A 10,636-nucleotide genomic window follows, 5' to 3' on the forward strand; every position below is an offset into this window, starting at 1 on the left:
GTTCCATGCGCCCGATTATTAGCAAAACGCCGTCTGAAAAACAACCAAGTAAGGTCGAGATATTTCTTAATAAAACACATGACACAACAGCAGCAGCAAAGGGCAGAGTCACAGATCAGAGGACACAGCCCAAGATTGGTTTCAATATCAGGTGCTGTGAGGTGTTAGAGAGCGTGATCTTAGCTACACGTTACAGAGTGTACCTATTTCCTAAGTACAATTCCAATAAATTACACAGCCTGGTAAAAGGTCTGACACATTTGATGGATTGTTCTGCAGCCGCTGTGTTGATTTTAGCCGGTTTTTCGGCAGCCCTTCCCTCCCTTGTCCCCTCCACCACTAATCTTCTGCGCAGTCATCTAGAGAGCTGTATTTAATTTATGATGAGAAACAATCAAAGGTTTTTAGATGCCGGTCATTTAAAACATCAGTGATTACACCTAGGTGATCCATACACGTTTGTACAAGCCTACATGCACACATGACTGAAGCTGGATTTCCGATCCAGTGGCTTGATGCCAGGGCATGTACCTGTCACCTACAATGCTGTGGGTTTGATTCCCATCTTGGTTGAATCTATTGAAAGTTATATGTACGGCCCGACAAGCAGTCATTAAATAACACTGATAAATTGAATTATAGAATAAATAGAAGCTACAATACACAGAACAGCCTTCCTTAATGGTTAAATGTAAACCTAGAACATCCGGCGACAATGCGAGGCTCCGTCTCAAATATGAAAGTTCTCATCTGTGTTTTGACACACCCCCCTCTGTGTCCACAGGATTGGTTGGGAGTTTTCCAAACTCAGTTACATGAGTGATATCTTGGACATTTGACTATTTTGACCGATTGCTAACTGAATTGCCATAGGATTGCTAGGACCACCTCATAGTGCAAATAGTGGGGCATGAACCAGCAAACTTTTGAATAATAGTCCATTACCTTAGCTGCTAGGCTATAACTGCCCACAGTCAGAAGACTGTCGGTTCAAATCCAGGCTTCTCCATGGGTGCTCCCTGTGCTCTGACCCCAGCTTCCAAACAAGCTGGGCTATGTGGAAAAAGAATTTGTTATATATATATATATATATATATATATATATATATATATATATATATATATATATATATATATAAAGTTGATGTGTTAAAAGCAGGAAATGGGCAAGTGTAAGGATATGACAAGGGCCAAATTCTGATGGCTAGACGACTGGGTCAGAGCATCTCCCAAACTGCAGCTCTTGTGGGGTGTTCCAGGTCTGCAGTGGTCAGTATCTATCAAAATAGGTCAAGGCTCATCGATGCACGTGGGGAGTGAAGGCTGGCCTGTGTGGTCCGATCCAACAGACGAGCAACTGTAGCTCAAACTGCTGAAGAAGTTAATGCAGGTTCTGATAGAAAGGTGTCAGAATACACGTGCTGACCCCTGTCCACCGCCGAAAGCGCCAACAATGGGCACATGAGATGTTGTGCTGGTATGAGTGGATCAGACACAGCAGCGCTGCTGGAGTTTTTAAATATCGTGTCCACTCACGATATAAAGTCAGAGACGATCATCACTGTCATCACTGAGATCTTCATCAGTGGTCAGTTGGCTGGATATATTTTTGGTTGGTGGACTATTCTCATTCCAGCAGTGACAGTGATGGGTTTAAAAACTCCAGCAGCGCTGCTGTGTCTGATCCACTCATACCAGCACAACACACACTAACACACCACCACCATGTCAGTGTCACTGCAGTGCTGAGAATGATCCACCATCCAAATAATAACTGCTCTGTTGTGGTCCTGTGGGGGTCCTGACCATTGAAGAACAGCATGAAAGGGGGCTAACAAAGCATGCAGAGAAACAGATGGACTACAGTCAGTAATTGTAGACCTACAAAGTGCTTCTATATGGTAAGTGGAGCTTATAAAATGGACAGTGAGTGTAGAAACAAGAAGGTGGTTTTAATGTTATGGCTGATACACACACACTCACATAGCAACAATTAAACATGACATGGTAGTGTGGGGTACTATGCAGCATCAGGACCGTTATGGCTGTATCGTGGGATATAAAAAATCCAGTTATCCGTTTATCTTTTATCAAAGCGCAGTGTAGTGTTTACAAAGTTGCTAAAGTAGCTAAATATCAGTCTGCCCGTTAGTGCTCCTGGCAGCATTTTTCACCCCATAAAAGATGCGCAGTGTGTTGCTTGAATGAACGTTGCATCCTCTGACATCGCACCATGTGCCCGGCGTCACCCTTTAATGTGTCTGACAGCTCGTGTGATTGGAGTGCGGCTGGCAGTGGCTGCAAAGTGCAGATCAATAAACAGCAAATTTTCCATTAAAGAAAGATTACCTGGACCTTGCTCTTAAATAGCCAGTGGCTTTGGCATGGATAGAAAGAGCAGGAAATGTTTTGCGCACACGAGTTCTGTTCTGTACATAGCTGGAGGTCAGTACAGTGAGTAATCAATCTGCCATACAGCAGGCTAATGAAATACTCACTGTGTAATGTAAGCAAGTGACCTGAATGAATAAAATGAATGAATTTTTTTTAGAAGAATGGCTTTATTTGTCATACATCGATCTGGCATTACATTATGACCACCTTCTTGATATTGTGTTGCTGCCAAAACAGCCCTGTCCCATCAAGGCATGGACTCCACTAGACTCCTGAAGGTGTGCTGTTGTATCTGGCACCAAGATGTTAGCAGTAGATCCCTTAACTCCTGTAAGTTGTGACGTGGGGCCTCCATGGATCGGACTTGTTTGTCCGGCACGTCCCACAGATGCTCGATTGGATTGAGATCTGGGGAATTTGGAGGCCTTGTCAACACCTCAAACTCGTGTTGTGCTCCTCAAACCATTCCTGAACCATTTTTGCTTTGTGGCAGGGAAGAGGCCACAGCCATCAGGGAATACCATTTTCATGATAGAGTGTACATGGTCTGCAACAATGCTTAGGTAGGTGGTACGTGTCAAAGTAACATCCACATGGATGGCAGGACCCAAGGTTTCCCAGCAGAACATTGCCCAAAGCATCACACTGCCTCCGCCGGCTTGCCTCCTTCCCATAGTGCATCCTGGTGCCATGTGTTCCCCAGGTAAGCGACGCGCACACACACCCGGCCATCCACGCGATGTTAAAGAAAACGGGATTCATCAGACCAGGCCACCTTATTCCATTGCTCTGTGGTCCAGTTCCGACCACCACCATGTCAGTGTCTCTGCAAGTGCTGAGAATGATCCACCACCTAAATAATACCTGCTCTGTGGTAGTCAGGGTGAAAGCAGGCTAAAAAAGTATGTAGAGAAACAGATGAATTACAGTCAGTAATTGTAGAACTACAAAGTGCTTCTATATGGTAAGTGGAGCTGATAGAATGGACAGTGTGTGTAGAAACAAGGAGGTGGTTTTAATGTTATGGTTGATCAGTGTATATTGAGCAAGGCCCTTAACCCTCTCTGCTCCAGGTGCGCTTTGACCCCACCTCCAAACAAGCTGGGATATGTGAAGAAAGTATTTCATTGTACTGCACATCTGTATATGTATATTTGACAGATAAAGGCATTCTATCTTCTATATTCTATATCACAGCCTGCATATTTACATAGTTTCTAACAGGTACTGTATAATCCAAGTCTTTATAATGCAGTACAGTACTGTAAATAAACTTAGGCAAAGTTCTCTAGTCTAATGTCCTCTGGAGGGGCAATGTGTGGTACTGTAAGTGTGTGTGTGTGTGTGTGTTTCTAACTCTTCGCCACAAACAGAGCCGTGGTCCACTGGTCATGGCCATTATGCGCTATGATTTGCCATTCCGATTGTAGCCTCTTTCCGGCCCATTTCCTCCACTGCACAAATAACACAAAAGACCATTTTCAGTTCAATATCAAAGACTCCAACCGAATAATCACAGGGGTGAAACTGTAACTATTATACAGGTACCTCAGGGATATCCCTGCGCTACAGGGGTGTCAGAAACCATCACGGTGCAGAGTCTCTGCAGGGCAAACGCATGTGTTTGTGTTTACGTATCAACATCTGCTTTTAATTACTCAATTAGTTCAATCACTTACTAGCTCCGACATTAACATATTTACGAACATTGTAAATTTCCTACTTCAGGGTTTAGAATTTTGTAACTTTATAACATAGTGTTTGTGGTCTGTAGTAAAGTACCTTAATTACACTGATCAACCATAACATTAAAACCACCTCCTTGTTTCTACACTCACTGTCCATTTTATCAGCTCCACTTACCATATAGAAGCATTGACTGTAGTCCATCTATTTCTCTACACACTTTTTAGCCTGCTTTTACTCTGTTCTTCAATGGTCAGGACCACAGAGTAGGTATTATTTAGGTGGTGGATGATTCTCAGCACTGCAGTGACAATGACCTGGTGGTGGTGTGTTCGTGTGTGTTGTGCTGGTATGAGTGGATCAGACACAGCAGCGCTGCTGGAGTTTTTAAATACCGTGTCCACTCTATTAGACACTCCTACCTAGTTGGTCCACCTTGTAGATGTAAAGTCAGAGACGATCGCTCATCTATTGCTGCTGTTTGAGTTGGTCATCTTCTAGACCTTCATCAGTGGTCACAGGACGCTGCCCATGGGGCGCTGTTGGCTGGATATATTTTTGGTGTGTGGACTATTCTCAGTCTAGCAGGGACAGTGAGGTGTTTAAAAACTCCATCGGCAATTTTTGTAGTTGTACAACATACAGTGGTTGTTATAATTAGGGTACTTGACTGCAGACCACAGGCACAGACAATGCACTTCATGGACTTCATTACAGTGCAGAAGTTTAAAAAAATACATTTAAAGTAGAGCTGGGCGGTTCCTGAATCACCCGGGTTAATGATTCAAATCTTTGTACTGAATCAGGAATCACGAGTCCGAAATCTCAATTAACCCGGATCCTCTGACTGGCTGCTGTTAAGTACACAAGGCGAGTGAGCAGACTCACCGGAAACACCGCAGACTCAGATGATTTGGAATCTAAGTAATAAGTTAAATATTCCAATAAACAAGCAGTTAAACACACTGGTGTTCGTTATATGGCTGATTTTATGCGCATGCTTTTATTATTATTCTTATTATTATCAGTAGTCAAGGTATAGAATAGTAATGCAGCATATTTTCTTGTAAGCAAAACAACAACAAAATATAGTTATATTATTATTATTAAAATGCAAATGCTTACAGGCTACTTTAGTACTGTACCACTATGGAGTATCATAGCCCCCATGGTAATTTTAAACCCTTGACCCATTAATATACCCATCTGATTGGTAGGTGAGTCCACCCCCCTCTCCCGCATGATCAAGATTCCACTTAGAAAAAAGTGTCAACTTGTCACTGATAAGAGAAGTGTGAAGTGCCAAGAGAATTAAGAGAGAAGGATTTATTTACAGAAGATGAGTGCACAGATGACAAGTGATATTTGGATGCATTTTCATGCAGCAATCAGAATGTCAGTACAAGTGACTCAACTGACCCAAGTGAACCGGATCACATTACTGAGTGACTCAGATTAACCCGAGTCCATAAAATGAACCGAATTTACCACCACTAGTTTAAAGCTTGTTTGCATGAACCTGGAATTATGTTAATTATTATTATTTAGACTGCTGGTCCACCCCCCAGAAAAAACCCATTATTTTGTTTTTTTTACAATTTAGACACATCCAATTCCTTTACTGCATTGCCAACTTTCGTCTAATACATGATATCCATGCTGGCTGAGACAGAACTGAGACTTGTTCACTGGTCACTGTAATAGACTGCTTTGCAATTGACTACAATGTTAAAAGTTTATAAAAGACATAATAAAAGAAGCACCATTTATTCAAATAGTCAGAGAAATACAAAGCAAACATAGTAGGTCTATAGTCAAACGGGCTGTGTGGTTGTTTGCCTACTTTATCATAATTTGGTAAAACTGACTATAATTAGAAACTGAGCCAGAGTCAAAAGGTGTAGTTCAACCTTTATTTAAGCTGACAGCAATGCAGTGTGTCCAGTGGCTGGTAGTCATTATTTATTGACAGTTTCTGGCAACATAAACCACTGGCTACTGACATAAGTACTGGAAAAAATCTAAATCAGCTGGTGCATTCAAAGTCTATGACAAAAAATAAAGTTCCAGGTTTGACTGTAGTACGAACCCAGCCAAGTTCCAAAAACTAAATCATGATTAAGATAAAGCCCAAGCGGAGCTGCATGATTTGCTTGGGTTAAAGGATCAAATCTGGCTGAAAAATTTAATATGTAATATCACCAGCCTTCCCCCCCTCACTTAAAAAAAGGCATATTGGAGCCCTACGGTCGTGATTTCCTTCCCGCTATGGATGCATAAATAAACATAGGAATAAATACACAGAGGACACAGGCTGTGAATGGCTGGCCAAGTGGGGCAGCTGTTATTAAAAGGGCTATTTATCATTGTCACCCTGCCCGGGATTCATCACTCTCTGCCCGCCAGCGTTGTCACTAGGCCGCGCAGGAACAATGAGGCTCATCCGAGCAGTTTGCAGCTACAATGAATAGACACATACGCATACACACACACACACACACACACACACACACACAGATCAGGCACAAGGACCCTTGATATGACAGCCCTCGCATTTACACACTTACATACACTCGGCCGTGGACGGTCCGTCCTATTTACCGTTACCACCCGGTCAAAAACACGGCGGAGTGTACGGAAAGATTTCGGTAAACCTATTCCGGGCCTCCCTTCCGCCATACAATCACACCTTTCATTTTACGCACTGCTGGCTTATTGATTATGGCAACAATTACCCACTAATCTGTGTAGGTTGTATTAAGTGAATTCCCCCTTTGTTGGCCAATAACTAAGCAGGACCGTTTCCCAAACACCATCGCTCAGCCCGGGGGGACAAGTCTGCACAACTCCACGCTCATCATCATTAGCAGCCGCAGATAGAGTTTTCTCCTCAATTTGTCTGGCTCTGCACAAGGACTGGGCCCGAGCAAGGGCACATTCAAACATTTACACACAGTTGAAAGGGTATGGGACACGTTTGGGACTTGTAAGCTTCTGTCCATAGTTAAAAGGCTGTTTTAATTAGGCGAAACTTTCTAGACAAACTTAATGATCGTATCCATATTAATGTGCATGGTTGTTTACACTTAATTCAGCTTATAAACAGATAACCTCTGTCTTCTCCTCTGTGCTCATAAAATCTAATGTTGCTCATGTATGTATTATAAAATATTCAGTTTAATCTCTGGTTGTTACTGAGCATTCAAACAAATTCATTCACTGTCTGTTTCACCACCACTTTATTCTGTTTAGGGTCGCGCTGTGTCAGATTCACAGGGCGAAAAGCAGGAGACACAGTTTTGCCAGGTCGCCAGTCCATCACAGGGCCAACACACTCACAAACACTCGCACTTAGGGCAATTACATGGGACAGTGGTAGCCTAGTGGGTACAGATTTGGGCTATCAACTGAAAGGTTGAGCATTCAAATCCCAGCTCTGCCATGCAGCCACTGTTGGGCCCTTGAGCAACTCTCCCTTGACCCTGCGCTCTGACCCCAGCTTCCAAACCAGCTGGGATACGCGAAGAAAGAATTTTGTTGTACTGTACGTCTGTATATGTATATATGACAAATAAAAGCATTCTAATTTTTAGTAGCTCCAATTGGCCTGACTGCACGTCTTTGGAATTGCATGTGGAACCCATGCAGACACGAGGAGAACATGCAAACTGCAGACATAAAAGACCCGGAATTAAACCCAAGTCCTTTATGTGGTGAGGCGACAGCTAGCACTACCCACTGTGCCACAGTGTCACCCCATGTGTTAAGTTGGGACAGTGGTAGCCTAGTGGGTAGAGCTTTGGGCTATCAACTGGAAGATTGGTGGTTCAAATCCAGGCTCTGCTATGCAGCCACTTTTGGGTCCTTGAGCAAGGCCCCTAACCCTGTCTGCTCCAGGGGTGGCACGATGGCTGACCCTGTGCTCTGACCCCAGCTTCCAAACCAGCTGGGATACGTGAAGAAAGAATTTTGTTGTACTGTATGTCTGTAGATGTATATATGACAAATAAAGTTCTTCTAAAATGCATATAGCCCGAATTTGAAGGCCAGAATATTACTGTGTTAAATGAAAACAGGATTAATTAAATGTAAAGGGTTGTTTATCATTTCAATAGCTTTTTTATTTGTATTAGTATTCATATTTTATTTTGTAAAATGATGATGATTCTACTTTGACTGCTCCCGTTAGGTGTCTGCAGCAAATCATTCATGCGCATATTTGATTTGGCAGAGTTTTTACACCGGATACTCTTCCTGATGCAACCCTCCTATTTATCCAGGCTTGTAACCGGCAGGTTAGGTTTACATCACACCACACATCTTCTGTATTTGCAGCAGCACGGTGGGTAGCACTGTCGCCTCACAGCAAGAAGGTCCTGGGTTCGATCACCAGGTGGGGCGTTCTGGGTCCTTTCTGTGGGGAGTTTGCATGTTCTCCCCGTGTCTGTAACCAAAGAGTGTAAAACGTGACATTAAAATCCTAATAAACAAACAAACAAACACACTTCTGTATTTGTGAGCACAGCCAGGGATTCGAACCATGGAACTCAGGCTCACAAATAATTTTATGTATTATTATATTTTTAATAAATACATAAGATATACAGAATATGCAGGTTTGAATCCACAGTGGTGCAATCGGCCGGTCGGGCGACTACATACAGACAAGATTGGCTACGTCTGGAAAGGGCGGATGGGGTGGTTGAGGTCCTGCGATAGATTGACATCCTGTCCGGGTGTGTTGCTGCATTTCAGCAGTGATTCCAATTATTTTATGAATAAACACATTTAAAAAGGCATTGTTTTGTAGGAATGACACTATTATCTATTGAATGGAAAACAGTAAACAGCTACACTGTACCGTTGCTACAAAAAAACAAAAACAAGATTATTATTTTTTCATTAAAAAACGCCTGTAAAAATGTGAAAAATCTCTCAGGAAATTCTCCCGACCTTCAATGTCACAGCCTCCATGTCCTCTCTCTTTTAACACGTCATCTCTGCTTTTGTAGCCCCCTTCTGAGTTTAATCAAGTGCTTGCTTAACCAACTCCAGCCTCTTTAATTCCTATTAATTTAGCATAACAGCAATCCTCTCATGTGGAATTAACACCAGACCAGCAGAAACCCTGTACTCTCAGTGGGCCTGCAAACAGTCCAGACAGCACATCCCCCCCCCCCCCCTCCCCCCCCATTATGCTATGTATGTACATAGAAGTGTATGATAAGAATTGTTAAAATTCATAACCCTCTCATAAGACCCCCATCAAGTCTGCTTTACACCTGTATTGCATTTTTTTCCCCTTCAATCAGCAGCTTTTTGAGCGGGCACTTACGGCCGTCTTCCCATGAGAAGCAGAAAGCCATTACAGCAAGCCGGGGCTCATTTGCAGAAAGATTGGAGATCTAGCATCACATCTGAGAGGTGAAAAAAAAAGTATCAGTGTGGAGGAACGAGAATGATTTATTCCACTTTGAGTTTCCAAAAGGTTGCTGTTGAACGCTGGGGCTTAAACATAGCATCGTTTTTACAAGACACCTAACACCAGAATACAGACCTACTTTAAATACTAAGTTGTGTGGGTAGCATATAAATGGAAAAAACTTGACTTTTAACCTTTATTAAATGCTATTGACCTTAGAGAGGTCACGCTTTTACAAACATCAGCTGCTTGAACTCTGTTGACCCCTAAGGACTCATTTGACACGTTCTGTAGCGCCTTAATAGAAAGCTTTTGAATGATAGGAAATTGGCTAAATTGTACTGAACTACACTGACATTGTAACGATACACTCAGCATATAATATGATGTACTTTGCTTCACAATACTGAGTTTATAATTACAACCCCAAATCAGAAAAAGTTGGGACAGCATGGAAAATGCAAGTAATAATAAAAAAACACAGAGTTTCTTACATTTTATTTCATTGCAACTTCATTTCGTTTACTAATAAACATCCATCCTTGCATTTCAGACCTGCAACACATTCCAAAAAAAGTTGGGACAGTAAAGCATTTACCACTTTGTAATGTTGCCATTCCTTTTCACCACACTTACAAGACGTTTTGGCACCGAGGATCCCAAGTGATTTAGTGTTTCAGCTTTTCCACAAAGTTGAATCAGTTCATCTGTACACAAGTTTGTTGTAGAGATACGTTTCGTCACTCAATCCGAATGATTTCTTCAGTCCGCCATCACAGAAGTGTAAATTACCTTTGCCAAGGGCACTGACACAACTCCATACCATCACAGACCCTGACTTTTGGACTTGTTCCTGATGACAGTCTGGATGGTCCTTTTCATCTTTGGTCCGGAGCACACAGCATCCATTTTTTCCAAAAAAGACCTGGAATGCTGATTCATCTGACCACAATACACATTTCCATTGTGTGATGGTCCATCCTAGATGCCTTCGAGCCCAGAGAAGAAAATGGGACAAAAAGTCTTCTTTTTTTAAGATGCATTTGTGCATGTAACTCTGTATTGTAGTGCTTGACAAAGGTTTGCCAAAGTAATCCCTCACCCATGTGGTTATATCAGATATTGTTGAGTGGC

Source organism: Trichomycterus rosablanca, chromosome 11, assembly GCF_030014385.1.
Source record: "Trichomycterus rosablanca isolate fTriRos1 chromosome 11, fTriRos1.hap1, whole genome shotgun sequence".
In the NCBI taxonomy this organism is placed as follows: Eukaryota; Metazoa; Chordata; class Actinopteri; order Siluriformes; family Trichomycteridae; genus Trichomycterus; species Trichomycterus rosablanca.